This window comes from Podarcis pityusensis (assembly GCF_964106645.2).
Source record: "Podarcis pityusensis genome assembly, chromosome: 2".
Taxonomy (NCBI): domain Eukaryota; kingdom Metazoa; phylum Chordata; class Lepidosauria; order Squamata; family Lacertidae; genus Podarcis; species Podarcis pityusensis.
In genome coordinates this window covers 11,166,428-11,183,723 of record NC_138029.1, presented here as the reverse complement: position 1 = coordinate 11,183,723, position 17,296 = coordinate 11,166,428, and positions in this window count along the sequence as shown.

Sequence of the window (17,296 nt, the reverse complement as noted above, 5' to 3'; positions counted from 1 at the left end):
GCCGCAAACCTGGAAGTAAGTGTTCCGGTTTGCGAATGTTTTCCGGAAGCCAAACGTCCGACGCGGTTTCTGCTTGAGTGCAAGGAAGCAGCCAATTGGAAGCCACACCTTGGTTTTCAAATGGTTTTGGGAGTTGAACAGACTCCCAGAACGGATTAAGTTCAAGAACCAAGATGCAGTGGTACCTCGGGTTACAAACGCTTCAGGTTACAGATGCTTCAGGTTACAGACTCCGCTAACCCAGAAATAGTACCTCTGGTTAAGAACTTTGCTTCAGGATGAGAACAGAAATCGTGGGCAGTGGTGCGGTGGCAGCAGGAGGCCCCATTAGCTAAAGTGGTACCTCAGGTTAAGAGCAGTTTCAGGTTAAGAATGGACCTCCAGAACGAATTAAGTGCTTAACCTGAGGTACCACTGTATCCATTCTCACCAGTGTTATTTCCATGGGAAGAGATGGTCCCTGTTATATAAGGGCTTACATTTCCTTTCCTTTTCATTTGCTTCAACTCCTTGATTGAGACCTCCAGAGGGTAGCAAGGTTTGGTGTTTACCAGGGCCCCAAGACCAGCGGAGTGCCCACTGCTCTAACCGTACTACCATTTCCCCTTGGAATTGCAGAATTGTAGAGTTGGAGGGGACCCCAAAGCCCATCTAGTCCAACACCCTGCAATGCAGGAATCTTAGCTAAAGCATCCATGACAGATGGCCAGCCAACCTCTGCTTAAAAGCCTCCAAGGAAGGAGAGTCGGACACTGTTCCACTGTCAAACAGCTCTTACTGTCAAAAAGTTTTAGTCGGAATCCCCTTTCTTGTAACTTTGGTTCGAATTCTACCCTCCAGAGCAGGAGACAACAAACTTATTCACTCATCCATGAGACAGCCCTTCAGATATTTGAAGATGGCTCTCATATCTCCGCTCAGTCTCCTCTTTTCCAGGCTAAACATACCCAACTACTTCAACCATTCCTCATAAGGCTTAGTTTCCAGACCCTTGATCATCTTGGTTGCCCTCCTCTGCACACGTTCCAGCTTGTCAACATCCTTCTTAAATTGTGGTGCCCAGAATTGGACACAGTATTCCTGGTGTCCTCTGAGCTTCTATTTGCCCCGTGGGGCAAAACCTAAAAGCACACAAGCCAATTTCTCTTCCTCCCCACCCCCCTTTTCCTCTTAGCCATATTTGCAATAAACAGTAATATTCTGGAGACAGAGATTAAACTAGCACTTTTCTGAGGCTTGATTGGAAGCTGTCGACACCCTGCTGTCAGCCTTTTCCATTGACTCGTAAGCTTTAAAGATAATGAGTGAGTTCAGAACAAGAGTGAACACACGCAGGTCAGGAGATGGATAGAATTGCAGTGTCACTGTGGAGCTGGGTGTCAGTATAATGTACTTCAGTTGTGTTCTGGAAGAAACAATTGACAGCTTCCATGCTATGAAATTCAGTAGCTTCCATCAATTGGCTGGATGTACCCAATGCCATTTACCTTCTCTGTTTTCTAATACCAAGTGTGGTTCTTACCACGGGGGGGGGGGGCACTATAAATAAGTCAGAAATTAAATCGTTATAACGAAAGAAAAAAACCGCTATGTAAAAATCACATAGAATTTTTTTTGCTGTCTGGCGCCATCTGGTGTCGCATGTTTATAGCACATTCAAGGCATTGTGGGGTTTTTTGCCTAATGTAGCTGAGTCCCAAATTTAATTTATGGCACAGATTCCTGAAAATAATAACTCCTACGAGAACCAAATTTCTGTTCCTCAAGCAAATCTGCAGAAAACATGGGCGGTTGCTTGGAACTTAGCAAACCGCTTCTGGCTAATTAAAAAAACTCAGAAACTGCCAGAAATGAGGGAGGGAGCAAAGCATCTTCTTCAAAACAAACAAACAGACAAAAAAAACCCCGATCGTGCAAATTTTGTAACTTTTTGGTAAAATAAGCAAAAGTTTGTGTTGGTTTTGAGCACCGAATTTTACATTCTTTTGCACAGAGCATAGTTTGCGCTTGGATAAGAACTTTCCCAGAATTTCTCTAGAGGTAATTGTGGTAGCATTAGCTGAAAATGGACAGTGTGAAAGACAAGGGTATCTAGCCTGGCCAGAGGACTGCCTCTCAGAACCAAAGGTTTATGTATGCTGGGCTGTGTTTTCCATTCTCGGCACTTCTCTTTATAAGACATGCCTAGGATGGCACAATGTAGGGCGAAGAAGATGCGACTTCCTTTGTAATGAACATTGCACACCACACCAAATTAAGGGCACTGCCGTTTTTTAAATTGCCCGTGAGATAGTTCTGGGGTATGTAGGTGAGCAAATGGAGTTCACAGGATTGTTTTTTTTAACCCTTGCCTGTCTCAACAGGTGAGATGCAAGTGCTTATGGAGGTGAGTTTGGCTCATTCACACTGATGGGTGGAAAGATGCCGATTGGCCATCTGGCCCCTTTAAAAAAAATATCAAATTATAGCGCTTTTGTTCTTCTGCTTCTTTAAGGTGGAGGTGAGAAGGAACCCAGGAGTGGGTTGGTAGGGTGAATGTAGGATTGGGTTTACATAGGGGAAATGGGGCTGTTCTATTACTGACTAATAATAATAATAATAATAATAATAATAATAATAATAATAATTTATTTCTACCCCGCCCATCTGGCTGAGTTTCCTTAGCCACTCTGGGCGGCTTCCAACAAAAGATTAGAAATGCATTAAAAGTGAATGAGGAAAATGGGATTATTAGTCTTTCAGCCTTTCTCAACCTTGGGTCTCCAGATATTATTGGACTACAACTCCCATCATCCCTGACTGCTGGCCCTTCTCACTACAAATGATGAGAGTTGTAGTCTGTCAACATCTGGTGACCCGCGGCTGAGAAAATCTGGTTTTTTGGGGGGGGGAGACAAGAGGAAACAATTTCGGGAGAATTGAGTTTTGGAAAGAAAAAATGAATTTGGGGGAATCTAATTCAAGAGGAAATCATTACAGGGGCCCATACCTCAACTTGTGCTTGGGTTTCTTTTCTTGGGTGAGTTGTCTGTCAAACTCACTGGTTTACTTCTGCAGAACTGATGTGCTGCTGCAGCAGCTGTGGGAGATTTGTTGTTTGGGACTCAAATTCTTCCTGTTTCCGCTTCCAACAGCTGTAATCTGGATTCCTTTCAGGAGGCTTACAAACAATCAGGGAAAGAAAGCAACAGACATCTCTGATTCTTTGTGCCCAGAATGCTGGTATACTGTCTCAGAGCATGGAAGCTCGTATTTTTCTGTCACAATTGATAGGAGGATTTTGCCATCCACAGGTAGGGCTGGAGCAGGTAGGAGTGTCGTGTAGATGGAGGAAAGAGTCTGTGGCTTAGCAGAGTAAGGGGGACTAGCCATTACTAGTAGCATTTTGGAAACACCAGGATGAGTGAGAGGGGAAAGGTTAAGCTGCTCCCATATTTACACCAGATCTGTGCTTGTTGTGGACTTGTATACATTTACACAGGTCACAACAATCACTAATAACTTCAGAAAATTCTGGTTGTCCAAATTCTGCTCCAACTTTATCAATCGCTATATGTTGGAGCACACCCACGCTGCCGCCAAAAGCAACAGTCTTTTTGCTCATCGCAACTAATTGCTTTTGGCTGCTTAGTTATATGATTTTGTGTGTGTGTGTGTGTGTTTAGGCAGTGTCTCGAGAGTTCTAAAATGAAGTCACAGTCTCTTTGAAAAGCTGTGGAAAGGGAGCAAAGTGTGTCTGACTGAGCATCATTTTTGTGCTTACTGACAAATGTTGAAGTGTGCCTCACACTCATTTTTGGAACGCAGTTTGCTGTTACACCTGTGAAAGCAAGTTAGCTTTTGAAAACAAGAGTTTCAATGCCTGCTGGTCTCTCTCTCTGTCTCTCTCTGTCTCTCTCTATCTCTCTCTTATACCAAAGCCTATATCTGCTCCTTACCTACATGTCATGCGCTGAAAAATCCCACACTACCAAAAATAAGCTATGAGGCTGTTGCTCCGTGATGTGCTTTAAGCATGTTGCCAGAAACAGCCCCTTCAAACGCGTTTGCTGGAGAGCAAAACCCACCAAAAAACACACAGACTCGCAGCGTGGTAATTTGATGAGTGAAGCCACATTTTGCAATCTCATATACCCACTCTAACCTCAAATGCAGAGGACCACTTTTGTCTCTCCCTGCCAAGTAGCAGTTTCTCAAATGATTCAGATAAAGTCTGAGGCTCCTTATAAGCAGTGCTCTTTTATTTTCTAGAAAAAGTGGTCCAGGAGCTCGCCACGAACTTCTCCCTTGATCTCTTAGAATGGCAATGGTGCCCATTTGAGAGGCGCTGGAGCTCCAAAAAGCCCTGCTTATATATGATGAAGATCAGCAATGCAGAAAGCTCTCCCACCACCACCAATCTTTCTGAGCAATGTGCAACTAGACGCAGGAGAGAATCTTGCCTGTGTCCTAGATTTCCCAACAGTTCTGGGCAGAACTCTGGGACAATGGATTTTGCATTCTAGAATGCTCCCCTCCCCAGAACCTTCTATAATGCGTAAAAGTTCCTCCGCAGGCACATCAGTGGGGAAAGGAATCTAAAAAGCACCACTCATTGTTTCTAAATCACAGATGGTTTTTTTCCCCGTTGCGTCCACTCCAACAGTAATAGTGGAAAATCCATCATCATTCAAACCCTACGATGCTGGTAAAATTTAGACGATTGGTTTCTCCAAAGGGAGATTTCCTTTGGAAAGAGGGCACAGTCTCTTAATATCATTCGGGTGCCTTCGAATGTATCTCATAGGTATTCCTAGCTATATACCTCAGGAAGATTGCCTCTTTTTGTTTTATTTTGTTCTGCTCCTCCAAAAAGTGGTACTGGAATTTTGAAGACTTTTTTTTTTATTTTTAAATCGTTTTTGACTTTGTACATCCTCTGTAACCATTTCTACCTCATTTTGCAACATATTGTACATGAAAGTATTTAATTCATGTCTTATTAATGTCTGAAAAAAATGCGTTTGAACTGTAATGGTCTACCTCAGAAAATACTGTATTTTAAAAAGAAAAGTATTTCACAGTATTAAAGAGATTACATGGAATGGAATCGTGTTGCATCGTTTTTGTTTTCTAAACTCAGCTTATCAGTTCGTCTTGGATTTTTCTGATTTCAGTAATGGTGCTGAGAAACATCCGCAGGGAATGTTGCGCTCTATTGCATGAATAAATGCACACTGAAAACATCTTCAGGAAGCAGTTTGATAGAGTAGCAGCAATAGGAAAAAGGGTTTTGCACATGTGATATGGAGTTTAGGGTTTTCTTCAACATACTGTCTCTGTCAGCTGTTGCAGTTACACTTGTAAAAAATAAGCTTATAGATAACAATGTACTCTTGTGTCCTTATAAAAGCAATATAAACTCAAATATTCAGGAGATCGCAAAAGTTGATGAACCAGGACCAGCGGGAGATGGACTCATTGCATGTAAATCCAAAGGACTAACTTAAAAGCAGAGCATCTCAGGAGAATTGAAAGGAAGGTTGATATAGTTATGTGCATGATAACCCTTGGCATATTTATTCAAAAATGATATCTTCTGAATTCAGTGGGAATTCAGTGTGTTCTGTACTTACAAAAAAGGCACAAGTGCAGTTGGTTCATACGCAGTGAAATTCACCCCAGTTATCTTGTCATTCATATCTAATTTTCTGTATTTACAATGGCTCTTTCCCAAGCTTAATGATAATGATGATAATAATAATGATAATAATAATAATAATAATAATAATAATAATAATAATAATAATGCTTTTGTGAGAGGAGAGGACCTAATTTACACAACCGGTTGCGGAAGTCAACGCCTGTGCCAGTGTGGTGTAGTGGTTAAGAGCGGTAGTCACGTAATCTGGAGAACCGGGTTCGCGTCTCCGCTCCTCCACATGCTGGGTGACCTTGGGCCAGTCACACTTCTTTGAAGTCTCTCAGCCCCACTCACCTCACAGAGTGTTTGTTGTGGGGGAGGAAGGGAAAGGAGAATGTTAGCCGCTTTGAGACTCCTTAAAGGGAGTGAAAGGCGGGATATCAAATCCAAACTCTTCTTCTTCTTCTTCTTCTGTGAGGGTGGCGCTGAGCCTAGAACTTGCTGATCAGAAGGTCGGCAGTTCGAATCCCCACAATGGGGTGAGCTCCCGTTGCTCGGTCCCAGCTCCTGCCAACCTAGCAGTTCAAAAGCACATCAAAAGTGCAAGTAGATAAATAGGTACTGCTCCGGCGGGAAGGTCAACGGTGTTTCCGTGCGCTGCTCTGGTTCGCCAGAAGCGGCTTAATCATGCTGGCCACATGACCCGGAAGCCGTACGCCGGCTCCCTCGGCCAATAAAGCGAGATGAGCGCCGCAACCCCAGAGTCGGCCACAACTGGACCTAATGGTCAGGGGTCCCTTTACCTTTACCTTTAGGACACCTATGGGTCATAAACACACTTCCCTCTCCAGAGCAGTTTTGCATTTAAAGACAAGCAAACGAGCAAATGAGGAACATTTTAAATGCATAAAGTGGTCTTTTTAAAAGTTATTATAAAGGGATGTCTGCCTGAGGCATATGGGAGGAGGAGCAAATGATTGATCTGCTGGTATGTACATCCCTCATGAGGGACATGGGTGGCGCTGTGGTCTAAACCACTGAGCCTAGGGCTTGCCGATCAGAAGGTCGGCGGTTCGAATCCCCATGACGGAGTGATCTCCTGTTGCTCTGTCCCAGCTTCTGCCAACCTAGCAGTTCGAAAGCATGCCAGTGCAAGTAGATAAATAGGTACTCCTGCGGCAGGAAGGTAAACGGCGTTTCTGTGCGCTGCTCTGGTTTCTGTCACGGTGTCCCGTTGCGCCAGAAGTGGTTTAGTCCTGCTGGCCACATGACCCGGAAAGCTGTCGGTGGACAAACGCTGACTCCCTCGGCCTAAAAGCGAGATGAGCGCCGCAACCCCATATTCGTCTTTAACTGGACTTAATTGTCCAGGGGTCCTTTACATCCCTCATATACAGTGCCGGATTTACGTATAAGCTAAACAAACTATAGCTTATGGCCCCACTCTGCGCCCCCCCCCCCCAATTTCACTATTAATATACTTCTTAATTGTATTTCAGTTCAACAATTACTTTGATAAAATACATATTTTGTTATGTGCAAATGGCTTTAGATACCTATTAGTTCCATAAATTACCATACAGCATATATTCAGCACAAAAGACAGTGACAATTTGTTGCTGACAAAGGACAGGTGGACATATAAAGGGCCCCATTACCTTCAGTAGCTTAGGGCCTCATCAAACCTAAATCTGGCCCCGCTCATATAGACTGCAAACCTAGGAGGGAGGTGGGATCATAGTGGCTGAAGAATTCAACGTCAATTCTTTCTTTATCATAAGCTCATCACCACCCTGACTTGTGAGAAGCGCAAAGGGTGCTCATCAATGGTTCCTCTTCATCCTGGAGAAGAGTGACTAGTGGGGTGCCACAGGGTTCTGTCTTGGGCCCGGTCTTATTCAACATCTTTATCAACGACTTGGATGATGGACTCAAGGGCATCCTGATCAAATTTGCTGATGACACCAAACTGGGAGGGGTGGCTAAGACCCCAGAGGACAGGATCACACTTCAAAACGACCTTGACAGATTAGAGAACTGGGCAAAAACAAACAAGATGAATTTTAACAGGGAGAAATGTAAAGTATTGCACTTGGGCAAAAAAAATGAGAGGCACAAATACAAGATGGGTGACACCTGGCTTGAGAGCAGTACATGTGAAAAGGATCAAGGAGTCTTGGTTGACCACAAACTTGACATGAGCCAACAGTGTGACGCGGCAGCTAAAAAAGCCAATGCAATTCTGGGCTGCATCAATAGGAGTATAGTATCTAGATCAAGGGAAGTAATAGTGCCACTGTATTCTGCTCTGGTCAGACCTCACCTGGAGTACTGTGTCCAATTCTGGGCACCACAGTTCAAGAAGGACACTGACAAACTGGAACGTGTCCAGAGGAGGGCAACCAAAATGGTCAAAGGCCTGGAAACGATGCCTTATGAGGAACGGCTAAGGGAGCTGGGCATGTTTAGCCTGGAGAAGAGGAGGTTAAGGGGTGATATGATAGCCATGTTCAAATATATAAAAGGATGTCACATAGAGGAGGGAGAAAGGTTGTTTTCTGCTGCTCCAGAGAAGCGGACAGGGAGCAATGGATCCAAACTACAAGAAAGAAGATTCCACCTAAACATTAGGAAGAACTTCCTGACAGTAAGAGCTGTTTGACAGTGGAATTTGCTGCCAAGGAGTGTGGTGGAGTCTCCTTCTTTGGAGGTCTTTAAGCAGAGGCTTGACAACCATATGTCAGGAGTGCTCTGATGGTGTTTCCTGCTTGGCAGGGGGTTGGACTCGATGGCCCTTGTGGTCTCTTCCAACTCTATGATTCTATGATTCTAAGTATTCTTCATTTCATTTCCGAACCGCTTCCTAGCAAAATCCCCGAAGCGATTTGACAACATAAACACGCAGCTACCAAAAGGTATACAATGACTTTCAAACAGCTAGAGTTGTATACTTTTGTCTTACCTCTTTGAACATCCCTCCCCACATTTAGGTGGTTGTGTGAATCAAAACCAAACAAGCAAGCCAAGCTTCGTTAAGAAAGAGATATACAAAATCTGGATTTGGGTTCTGGAAGGTTTCATGTGCAGCCGGTGATCTACAGTTGGGTCTCCTGGCTTGCAACTTGGGGGGGTGGGCAGGATCCAGGAATCGATATGGTGGGATGCTGCTGCCCCCTGGAGGCACAACTACCAATCAAAACAATAAAGGTATTTGCTTATACCAACCTCTGTAGTTCCTAGACAAAAAGTACAGTCATACCTCGGGTTACAGACACTTCAGGTTGTGTTTTTTCGGGTTGCGGACCTGCCAAAACCTGGAAGTACCAGAACGGGTTACATCTGGGTTCCGGGGGTCGCGCATGCGCAGAAGCACTAAAATAGCACTTTGCGCATGCGCAGAAGCGCCAAATCGCAACCCGTGCATGCGCAGATGCGCCACTGTGGGTTGCGAACACTGCGGGTTGCGAACGTGCATCCCGTACGGATCACATTTGCAACCCGAGCGTCCGCTGTATGTGAAAACAAGCCTCTCAAATCCTGTCACCTTGTTGATGAGCGCTGAAATTTGGAGGAAGAGAACACAATTTCACCCAGCATCCAACTGTTGGTACAACAACAGTTGTTCCAAAGGGTGTGGCTCCTAGTGGAAATAGGCCCAGTTTCTCTATCTAGTCCCTACTAAGGAGTTTTGGTTTTGCTGCCACTGCAAATGTTCGCAGCATTGTCAACTGATTGCGTCCTCTGGACAAAGCCTCAGACCTCGTACCATGCAGTGCCGGATTTACGTATAAACTAAACAAGGTATAGCTTAGGGCCCCACTCTCTTGGGAGCCCCACAAAAATTTAAAGAAAAAAACATACCTGGATGTACATTTCTAAAATATAAGATAAAAAACAAATAAAATAAAATCTACATACAGCAACAGTGTTTTATGTTGTGTAGGCTCCTATGATGTAAGTAATGGGCCCCGCCTGCTAACCTGCTCCCTAAAATATCACTGTTTTGCTCTTTTCTATATATAGGGTAAAGGGGATGTGGGTGGCGCTGTGGGTTAAACCACAGAGCCTAGGACTTGCCGATCAGAAGGTCGACGGTTCGAATCCCTGCGACGGGGTGAGCTACCGTTGCTCGGTCCCTGCTCCTGCCAACCTAGCAGTTCGAAAGCACCTCAAAGTGCAAGTAGATAAATAGGTACCGCTCTGGTGGGAAGGTAAACGGTATTTCCGTGCGCTGCTCTGGTTCGCCAGTCATGTTTAGTCATGCTGGCCACATGAGCCGGAAGCTGTACACCGGCTCCCTCGGCCAATAAAGCGAGATGAGTGCCACAACCCCAGAGTCGGTCACGACTGGACCTAATAGTCAGGGGTCCCTTTACCTTTACCTTTATATATAGAGTGCCTACATTCTGCATGGACTGGTTGCATGGCAACACGTAGCATGGAGCTACAGACTGCAGTGCAGCACAGTTGAATGTCGGCCAAGCTGTTGTACCTGTTATCTAATATTAAAAAGTGCTTGTAGACTGATGACCAGGCAGCATAGACTAAGGGTATGAGTCTCATGCCTACTGGTTGATTTCATGGAATACATAATTTATTTTCATCCCATTATAGCTTAGGATACCTATTAGGTCCATAAATTGCCATATAGCATATATTCAACACAAAAAACAGCGACAATTGGTTGTTGACAAAGGACAGCTGGACACGTAAAGGGCCCCATTACCTTCAGTAGCTTAAAAGGTAAAGGGACCCCTGACCATTAGGTCCAGTTGTGGCCGACTCTGGGGTTGCGGCGCTCATCTCGCTTTACTGGCCGAGGGAGCCGGCGTACAGTTTCCAGGTCATGTGGCCAGCATGACTAAGCCGCTTCTGGCGAACCAGAGCAGCGCACAGAAACGCCGTTTACCTTCCCGCCGGAGCGGTACCTATTTATCTACTTGCACTCTGACATGCTTTCAAACTGCTAGGTTGGCAGGAGCAGGGACTGAGCAACAGGAGCTCACCCCGTCGCTGGGATTCGAACCACCGAACTTCTGATCGGCACGTCCTAGGCTCTGTAGTTTAACCCACAGCGCCACCCGTAGCCTAGGGCCTCATCAAACCTAAATCCGGCCCTGGTACCATGGTGTGTGGGTGAGTTGGGGAACAGCGCTTAAAAATAAAACAAGAGACTATTCAGAGAAATTTCTCTGCAAAGTGGCCTTTCTCTCTGGGGCCGAGGGAAAGCAAGGCAAAGAAAAATGGCTGGACTTCCTTCTTCAGAAAAACGGATTCTGCAAAATGTCTCCGCTCCAGGTCCTTCCAGAGCTGCTCTCTTCTCACCTCTACTTCAGTTATTTCATGTGACACCTGAATTGGATCCTTTGTTCTCCTTGGGAACCTCATGGCACGAGCACTGAGCTTCCCTACGCATCTCCTGACCAAACAACTGTCTGTGTGGTGGCCTCATCGTGCTCCACCAACCTTGGTGTGACGGTGCTGGCAACCAGTTGGCGTCCAGGCCCCATTTAAAGTGCTGGCCTTATGGGGCTCAGGAACCCAATACCTCAAGGACAGCCTCTCCCCACACAAACCAGTCCAGACCATCCTTTCTCCGTGCGCCCTTCTGAGGGAAGCGCCGAGAGTGGTGACTTGAGAACAGGCCTTCTCAGTGGTGGCTCCCATTTATGGAAGGCTCTCTTCAGGGAGGCACTTCTGACACCATCACGCTCTGTTTTTAGGCAGCAGGCAAACTAATTCTTTTTTCTCCCAGGCTTTTGGATCTTCCTGTTTAGTTTTAGTGAAGAGGGGTTGAGTTGGATTTGGGGGGTGCGTGTTTGTGATATCTCTTGATTGTTTTATTCTTGTTTCTTTTTTACCCTTGCTTCTTTTTTCTGGGGGGAAATGCCTAATAATTTTTTTTTTTTCTTAATCTACCTGTGCTAATATATTACATACCGCCAGTAGATTATCATTATTTCTTACATTTACATACCAACCTGTATTTTAGGTTGTTTAATTCTTGTTTTTACCCTTGTTTACTTTTTTTCCTGTGAAACAATGCCTAATAAATATTATTATTACTCTACCTGTGCTAATTTATTACATGCAGGCAGTGGATTATTATTGTTTCTTAATAATTTACATACACTTTATCCTCACAGCAGCCCTGTGAGGTAGCTTAGGCCGCGAGGGAACGACTGGCCCAAGTTCACGCAGTGAACATCATGGCTGAGTGGGGCCTCAAACACTGACCTCCCAGCTCCTAGTCCAGTGCTCTAACCATTACACACCACAGTTTATGTGAAAGAACACTAAAAAATGACACCCCACTTTACCGGAGAGGTAAAGTCCAGCACTCTGCTGCCTCACTCATTGTAAGGCGGTGAACAGTTATTATGTGTCCTTGCTGTCATTTCCCAATACCTTTTCCCATTGCTGGGTTGGTTAGAGTATAATGCTGATAAACGCAAAAGTTGCAGGTTTGATTCCCATATGGGGCAGCTGTTCCTGCTTTGCAGAGGGTTGGACTAGATGATCGTCAGGGTCCCTTTCAACTCTACAATTCTGTGATTCTCGTGCCATCCAGATACACAGTTCTTTCAACACTCCTCCTTTCAGTGCTCTAAAGGACAGGTTTCCAAATGACTCGATATCAGCCGGCGCACATGAATCGAGGGAACCAGGAGAATGGACCAGTTGTGAGCTTTCGATAAATAAAAAACCTTTTGCTAGCTAGGGGGAGAGATCTGTTTCTGGCCCCTGACGCAACGGCCAATGAATGCCAGATGTGCAAAGGCCACAATTTTGCCTCAACAGAGGCCTCTTGTCTCTCTGCCACACCATCCAAGCTACAAACTCGCTGGCGGAAGAATGTGTGATCGAACCCCCTGCGATGCGCAAAATTCTGGGCCACGGCATTTCGTCTGCAAGTATCGCATCCAATGAACTATTTCTCCCAGGGAAAAGGAAGGCCCAGAGGGATCGCCTTAATTGCGACTCCATTAAATAGCATTTTTCGAACTTCAGCCCAGCTTGAAGAGAGAAGTGTTTCAAAAGCGCTTCTCTGCCCTTTGGAATCTATGAATGAAATTCAAGGAGGGGACCCTTCGTGGGCCTCTTTGCTCAGTCACAAACCCTGGATTATTTGTTTTCATTCCCCAGCAAGGCAGTAACTTTCTTTTTCTTTCTTTTTTTAAGTGTGTGTGGGGTGGTGGGGGAGATTCTTTGCAGGGAACAATGAAACCACTGTGCTTTTCTAAGAGACGCTCTGGCAGATTTACAGGAAAGCGCTTTCCTACAGCTAGTAGAAGTTCTCCATATATCAGACACACACACACACACACACACACAAATCCAAGGGTGCAATTAGAAAGATGCGAGAAACATGAACTTCTTAAAAGATCACAACAGGAAACATCTTCCAAGGCAATAATGCCCATTTACACCACAAAGAACTCATAACCCACCTACTTTCAGCTGCCAGAAACACCATAACCAGACACTGGAGAGACCTGTCAGGAGTAAGCATGGGCCAATGGTACCAAATAGTATGGAAAATAGCCCTACTAGAAAAATCAACCAATAAACTGAAACTGACACGGGGACAAATAGAAGAAGACGCCTGTTATGTACTGAGTTGAATAGGATCCAAAATGCAGCAGTCTGATTGGTCCTAGAACAATGCAGCAGTCTGATTGGTCCGCAGGAGCCACCCAATCCAGCTCCAGGTGGAAGTGACTCCGCAACCTGATTGGCCTACAGGAGAATCCCGGAATTAGCCAATCACGTGGGGCCCATTGTGTAAATTATGTATATAAAGCAGATATTTTGGGGGAACACTCATTCCTCTTCACCGCTATGAGCTGAATAAAGAGCATGAAATCCACTCTCGACTCCGAGTATATTTCACTGGCGATGAGTATGGGATCCCGCTGAGCTGACCGCCACACACAGCACCGCCGCACCACAGCCTGCTTCATCGCACTGTGTATCCAGGCTTCAGCTCCGGGACCCAAGGAACTCAGAATGGCAACCGACAGCAGCTTTCAGCGCCTTCACCCCTTTATCACACACACAGCCCAACAAGACAATGACAAAAATCCACCAACAGCATACAAATCAGTATGGCTAACCTGATCCAAAACACCCACCCACCCCACTCACACAGGAAAACAAAGACCACCACAGCCAACCACAAATGAACAGCCACACCCTAGGTCAACCCCAACCTCTCTCACCACCAAAGGAACACAAGTGAACAGCAGAGAACCTGCACAAGCAATGCTGACACAAAACCCCACATATATTAAGTAAAATAGAAACATCCCCACCCGACCCCACCCCCACTCATCTTTCCCCCCATCTCTTTCCCCCTTTTCTTCCTAATGTATCAGCAAATGAAGCAGATTTGTTTTAAAAAAAAATTACATGGGGGAAAAAATACGAGAGACAGAGACATTGCACATACTTTTGTAAATCAAGAAAATATTTAATAAAAATACATTTTTTAAAAAAAGATCACAACAGCGAAATAGTGGCTGAAAGTGGTCATAGGAGAATACTGTGCCTGCCCATGCAGAAATACAATATTTTGGGAGGCCAAATACTACACCTCCCCTTGCACCGTCTATTTTCAACACTTGAATTTGGATTCTCTTCTCCCTTCGTGCTGAGACCGTCACCCTATAGACACAGACCCTCCAAGTCTCCCCGTTCTCCAGCGACAGTCCTGGATTTACAGAAGCTGTCCCGGGTTCTGATTTGACCCCGGAATGTCCCGCTTTTCCTTAGGACGTCCCTCTTTTCATTGGATAAATGTTGGCAGGTATGTGACTCCCGAGCCAAGGAGATAAGGAACTATACAACCTTCAGAAGATCTCTGGAGGCAGTCCTGCATAGGGAAGTTTTTCTAAAATGTTTTATTATGTTTTTATATATGTTGGGAGCTGCCCAGAGTGGCTGGGGCATACCCAGTCAGTTGGGTGGGGTATTAATTAATTAATTAATAATAATAATAATAATACAGCAGAACCTCTACTTGCCACCGCCTTTATTTGGGCCCGATCCAAGTTGTGACCGCGGCAAACCAGGAAGTAAATACCGAGTTTTGAAGGGAAGTTCTCTTTCTGCAGTTCTCTTACTGCACATAACTGTGAAGTCTTACTATGAGAACTATTGCTTCTTTTCTCTTGCATGCTGGGAAGTTTTTGCCTCTGCACATGAGTCTGAACAGTTCCCATTGAGTTCATGAAACAGTGTATCCTGACCTGTTCTTAATGCATTGCTGACCACATCTACGGAACATGATTGTTGTATTCTTTCATGTTATGTTCTTTCAATATTAATCTTTAGTTATAATTTAATTAGGAGGTTTCATGCCTGTCTAGTTCCAGCTCCGTTTCTCAGCCTTTCATCTATCAGTGATAAATGGTTATATGTAATTCCCGCCTTGTACCTATGTTAACCAATCAGCAACAAGATGCTTTGTGTTTGTATCAACCAATCAGCCACAAGCACACCTGTGGCAATGTTTGTAATATTCAATAAAAGAGAGTTCCCGGGGCTCGCCCCGGCAGAAGCCTCTCATATGACACCTACCACTCGTCTGTCGTGATTTCAACCCAACATCTGGTGACCCCGACGTGATTTGCGCATGCGCAGAAGCACATGTGCACATGTGCAGAAGTGCGCTGCCGCCAAATGCACCTGCACACAACAGCACTTCTACCAGTGACCCGGATCGACTTATGGACGGACCTCCGGAACTGATTACAGTGGTACCTCAGGTTACATACGCTTCAGGTTACATACGCTTCAGGTTACAGACTCCGCTAACCCAGAAATAGTGCTTCAGGTTAAGAACTTTGCTTCAGGATGAGAACAGAAATCTGGCTCTGGCGGTGTGGCGGCAGCAGGAGGCCCCATTAGCTAAAGTGGTGCTTCAGGTTAAGAACAGTTTCAGGTTAAGAACGGATCTCCGGAACGAATTAAGTACTTAACCTGAGGTACCACTGTACGTCCGTAAGTAGAGGTTCCACTGTAATATAAAAATAAAAATGGAATACAAGAATCCACCAACAGCATATGAATTAATATGGCTAACTTGATTCAAACACACACACACACACACACACACACACACACACACACACCACTCACACACGAAAACAAAGTTCAACACGGCCAATCAAAAACAAGCAACCACACCCTAGGCCAAACACAATTTCTCTCACCGCCAAAGGAACACAAGCGAATAGCAAAGAGAACCTGACACAAAAACCCACACATACATTAAGCGAAATAGAAATATCGTCTCCTGACCCCCCCTCGTCTTTCCCCCCTCCACCTCTTCCCCCCTTTTTTCTCCCCAATGTAACCCTAATGTCTCAACAAATGAAACAGACCTATGGAAAATGTAACTTGAAAAAAGAGACATTGTGCATACCTTTGTAAACCAAGGAAACTTTAATAAAATATTTAAAAAATAATAATGCAAAATAAAAAAATAAAAATGGAATAGGATGTCCCTATTTTCATCAGAGAAATGTTGGAGGGTATGTGATTCTGCCCCTGGTATGGTGACCAGGTATGTACACAGTATTTTACCTGCAGTTTCACCTCGATGGGCGGTGTATAAATAAATAAATAAATTATTATTATTATTATTATTATTATTTTAGCAGCTCATGTGCATCTTGGTGAGTGAGCATCTTCTTTGGGGTTTTCATTTCTTTCTGCAGCAGAGTTCTTTTATACAAATGTTTTCCTGCATCTTTTCCTGCTTTATAACAGCAGCAGCAGCAGCGTTCCAGCTATCTCTTAGTGAAATTCCCATTACAGGAATAAACACCATTTGGTTCTGTTTCTCAGAGTCATTATTATTTACAAAACTTTACACTGGTCTTTAAGAAATAAAAGAAACCATTAAGATAAAATAAAAAGAATTACTTGCGAGTATCAGATAGGCCTAGGATTTAAATATGGGATGTTGCAGAATACTATGTTGTTAAAATGAAAAGAAAAGATGTTAATCAACCAAGTAAATTCTATGTGGAAATAGTTTTGGGAAACTGCTACAATGATTTATATGGAAACTCAGCCAGGGGGACGCGAGGAAGTCACCCAACAATGTTAACAAAAGTGGAATTATTACAGTTAGGATAAATGTTTGTTTTTTAATGTTTTCTTTTCATGTTTGTGGATTTACGTGTCATAAATTTGGAAAACTAATAAAACAAATTTGGAAAAAATAAATAAATAAAAGAAACCAAATAAAGCAGCATAATCTTTTTCTCTTTTAGCCATCCGGCCAGAGACCTAATGTTGACTCATTCACGTGTTTATTTACAGTGACCCAGTCTTAGTTGACCACATGTCCCAATAAAGACACCTGTTGCTGGGGAAATTTTCTGTTGCCTAGGAACTAGTTCAAGACCGTTTTCTTTGTTCCCTTTTTTATAGATTTTATTGATACATCAGAACACCAACAACAAAACAGAAACACCCCCCCCCAAAATATACAGCAATAAAAATAAATTAAAAATTAGATAATGACAATAAAAGTTACAACCAACGAAACTTAAAACACTTACACCACATAAATATAAATAACATAAAGTTTTGACTTCCTTCACCCTGATATCGGCTTTTTAATTGATTTCTTTTCAACTGTTTCCTTTGTGAATCTTT